Source organism: Lygodium microphyllum, chromosome 30 (assembly GCF_053477565.2).
Source record: "Lygodium microphyllum isolate KBCC chromosome 30, Lygodium_microphyllum_v1.1.10, whole genome shotgun sequence".
Classification (NCBI taxonomy): Eukaryota; Viridiplantae; Streptophyta; class Polypodiopsida; order Schizaeales; family Lygodiaceae; genus Lygodium; species Lygodium microphyllum.
Window position 1 is genome coordinate 97,090,855 of NC_141164.1, and position 4,696 is coordinate 97,095,550.

The window sequence follows — 4,696 nt, forward strand, 5'->3', positions numbered from 1 at the left end:
TTTGTTGAGACTATGATATACTGTCCAAACGAGGCCGTTCGTATGGTTGGTCGCTATGCATCGAAGGAGGAATGGATACATATGGAAACATCCAAGGATTTCTTATCAATAAAGATTTTAAAGCACACATTACAATTTGGGACTTCAAAAGAAAGAGATCAAGGGGACAAGTGTGTTATGAATAACATACTTCAGTTTATTCAAACATTTGTTTGCTGAAACATACACGTGTGAAAACAACAATGAATCAAGGTTTGCTACCCATGTTTATGGAAGAAATCTCATCTTTCTTAAAGAAGGATTTGAATGGCGAAAGGGGGGGGAAAAAGTTCATTGAATCCAGGACCTCCCCGTGCTCGAAATGGGAGAGCTATTTTTGAAATGGGTTGTTATTCTTGGAAAAGGAGGGCATTCGGGAGGACTCTGCGGAGGATAAGAGCGAAGGAGTAAAGCGCATCCACTGGGACAATGTCCTGAACAAAGCTTGATATCCCTAGCCATGGGGCTTGCTGAGCTGATCAGGAAAAGAGGAGGAAATGAAGGTTCCTGTCAAGATTGTCAGTCCGCAAGCTATTTTCAAGGATCCTTTTAGAAAATGAGATAACATTTTGGTCATCTGTGATTCTTGTACACCTGCCGGTCAGCCTATCCGAACCAACAAGAGAGCCCGAGCAGCTGAAATTTTCTCCAATGGAGAAAGTTATCGAGGAGGAACGAGGGTTCCGAGTCTCTCGTATTTGAATTGGCGATTCTGCAGGCATGGATGAATGGGATTGTTCGAAGGCAAAGTCCTTTTCGACTGCTTGCATCCGCCTCCCCTCGCAGTTGCTCTGCTGGTCGTGATTGCCTTTCTCCAGCTTCTCTGAGGCACAGGTCTCTCTCAGTCATCCTCGATCTCTACCGCCCTCAGGCCTTCCGTCGCTACAAGCTCCAGCCCATCATCTACAACAACACTTCCTCTATCTTCCACTGCTATAAAACTGTCATGTTCATCTTCTTCATGGTCGTTATGCCCTTTACAATTGGGCTTTCGTTCTCCAGGAGATCTTTCGGAGCAGACAGATTGGACTTCCTCAACCTTGAATCAAATTGCGAGCTCAGATTATGATGTTTCTATACTCCCAGGAGATCTTTCCTATGCTGACTATATTCAAGCCGCTGAGACTCGTTTGGAAAACTTGTTGTGCCCTTGGCTAGTTCACGGCCATGGATGATCACTGAAGGAAATCATGAAATGGAGGAAATTCCACTGGTTATTGAACCATTCAGATCTTATAATACAAGATGAAAAAGGTCCTACAAAGAGAGCGGATCAGACTCCATCCTTTATTGTTCTTTTGAGGTTTCTGGTGTGTTTGCTTTGAAACTAGGATCATACAATGACTTCAGTAGGGACTCTATTCAGTTTAAGTGGCTGCAGGCTGATTTGGCCAAAGTGGATAGAGTCAGAAATGGCTCCTTGCTGTCATTCATGCACCATGGTACAACAGCAATTTCAAATATCAGGGTGATAGTAACAAAATGATGAAATCCATGGAGTTCATCCTTAAATAAGCAAAAGTTGATATGATCTTTGCAGCCATGTTCATGCTTATGAACCCACGACTCGAGTTTTTCAGCATCACTTTGATCCTTGTGGCATCATCCACATAACCATAGGTGATGGAGGGAATTGAGAGGGATTGGCTAACAGGTTTCTGGATCCATAGCCAAACTGGTCTGAATACCGTGAAGCAGGTTTTGGTCATGGCATTTTGAAAGTGGTAAATTCTTCTCATGCTCGATGGACTTGACCTCATTATAGAGATGTTCTTTTGGAGTTTCTGAAATTCTCTGCTGAACTAGTAACTGCCAAGATACGAAATGAACATGTTGATGTGAAGAGTGTTTCCCTTCTTACTGCAACTGTCATCATACACCTGAAAGTAAACAAATTATGAGATACTTCGGATTATCCTGAACATGAATTTCTTGTAACTCACTTGACAAGAAATATAGTGAACTTTGACATCAAAAATTTGAGTTCTTCTTGTTAGTCTCTTCCATTGCTGTGCCTTGAACCCCGTGTTCTGCAGCTCTCGCATGATCTCTTTGACACCGGGCATCAATCTTTTTCCTTGGTGGGAATATCAACATGGCAATGATATACTACTCTAATCAATCAACATGATATGCATTACTGAAATTTTCATTCAACTCATTCCATGAGATACAATGAGATGAATAGGAAGTGGGTCTTGCCACACAGTGACTCACTGTTGACTTACCCTTTACAATGGATTACGATATACTTTACTATGAATCAAACAATCACTAGCAAATCATTGGATTAGAGTAAGCAATTTAATCAATTAGTTGGGCTTTAGGAAATGGGATGGAATGCAATGTTGAAAACATGAAGCAAGAGCTTCTAATTTACTGTTTGAATCAAGTAAGTAATGTACTCTATGAATGGGCTAATTTAGCCAATGATGAGCTCAAATTTTATGGAAATTTTTCAATCTTTAATCTCTCAATCAGGGCTCGGATTCCACCATATACTTGCTATTTTATACCTTAGTATTTGTGTGCATGTAGGCTTGAAGGTTGAGCATATGTAAAGCAACCCTTATCTTTCATATGATGTTTCACCTAAAAGTCATGGTGTAGGTAAAAAACATCAAGTAGTTGTGTCTTTTGAAACCCTACAAAGTGCCAAAACGTGGATATGTCAAAACAACACCAGATTCTTGTCACTAAGGTGGCTTGATTTTGATAATATATGCTTGTTTCCTGAATATTGGTGCAGTCTAATCCAAGTTATTTGATTAAGAATGGATGTGATGGTGTAAATCCGTGTGGTATCTTTCAAGACAGCAATTCTGTGCTGATGAATATAATATGTATCTCATGTCTATGTATTTCTCATGAATATTATATGTGTTTAATGACTGTGAATTTGTTCAAGAAGTTTCTTGTAGCAATAGGATTGTTTTGGTGGACCGATGTGTCTTGTGTTTCTATTATGTCTCTACAGAGGCATAACACTTTGGCGATCTTGCTAGTTTTGTGGGCAAAATTCTCATGATTTTGGCATTAGGCTTGCAACCAGTTTTTCCATACCGAAAGTTTCAAGATATTTCAAGAATTCAAGGCGTTTTTGCATTTTCAGCCATTTTTCTGCACTTCTACAAGTTGCAGGTATTAGGATATCCCTGCATAAGAAATATCTTGTAGTCAAATTGTTTGAAGGAGGATACCTTGAAGTTCTTGTTCTTGAAGAATTCAATCTCTTCACAAGTTCTCAATGCTGTGGATTTGAGGCAAATTATTTAGGTTTTATATTTCTTCTTGAAGATCTTGTTTTCAATTCAAGCTCAAATTTTAGATCTGTGATTATTTTGGGAGTTTCAAGATGAAGCCATCATATCAAGATGTCAGGATGATATATTCATAGAGAAAGAAGGTCATGAAGTTCAAAGATGGGAAATACTAATTTGCAATTTTTAGGACAACATATTGTTATGCACAATTATGCTTTGTCCCTAAATGGGCTATAATATTCATGACAGTGCATGCCTACAGCCAGTTATGATGTCTTTTGTAAGTATAAATGGCATTCCTAAAAATTATATGCAGTTTATGGTTCTTTTATTCAAAGAGTGGTATGCAACATTATGGATATTTCAAGAGTCCTCAAACTCAGACTTGCTAGTTTGAGAATGGAGAAATCTCAAGATGTCTTGAATCCTTCGATATAACCAGAATTGTGGGGAGTTTCAAGTAGTTACCTAAACTATAGGAGTTTCAGGCTGATACCTAAACTGAAGGAGTTTTAGGTAGTTACCTGAATTGCAAGAATTTCAGGCACTCACCTGAATTGCAGGAATTTTTAGGTAGATTACTTGAATTGCAAGAGTTTTAGGTATAACTTGAAGTGCAACAGTGTCAAAGGGCTATAAAAATGATAGGCATAACTTGAATTGCAGCAAATATTGGAGATAACTTGATAAACTTGAGAATTTTGGTTAATAAAGGAGTTTTCAGGCATTTTCAAGAAGTACCTGTAAAGGAGTATTTCAAGCAGCCTGAATTGCTAGAATTGCAGAGGTACCCTAAGTATTATAGGCTAACAACCTATTACTCCATCATTGCAGAAGGAGGTTGGATCAAAGCAAAGTAGATTCTTTTTCAAACTTTAGATATACTTCATTAAGGGTAAATCCAAGAAGAAGGAAAAGAGATGCAAAGTCTGCTTTGAGCATGGGCATAGTTCCAAATTTTGTCCATATGTCCATGAGTCATGTGAAAGCGGGAAGTCTTGTAAGTATTTCTACATGGTTGATCTGGGTAAGCAATTTAGCGGTATCCGTAGCAAGAAGTTCTCTTCAGCAAACCATGAAAGGTTCAGGTTCAAGACTTGATAGAGCATGGGAATAGTTGAGTTCTTTTGAGAATGTCCTTGATGATGCTTATGAATGGCATGATGACCATGAAGGCTAGAAGGTTAAGTCTTGCTCAAGTTTGAAGCAGGTTTAAAGATTGCTTAGAGTAGTTGAGAAGCTCAAGGAGAATTATTATGATGTTTTGGATTTGGATCAGGATTCAAGTTCAAGTGATGATGATGATTACTACCCTTTACCTATGGTTTTGCCAAAGATTGATGCTGAGGGAGTGAGAGAGGACAAGAGCCAAAGAAGCCAAGAATCCTCCAGTG

At 38.8% G+C, this 4,696-nt stretch overlaps 1 pseudogene; it reads left to right on the forward strand.

Moving 5' to 3' along the window:
• Nucleotides 1–499: 499 nt before the first annotated feature.
• LOC148010149 (purple acid phosphatase 18 pseudogene) lies at nucleotides 500–1,916 on the forward strand (annotated as a pseudogene).
• The last annotated feature ends 2,780 nt before the right edge of the window (nucleotides 1,917–4,696 follow it).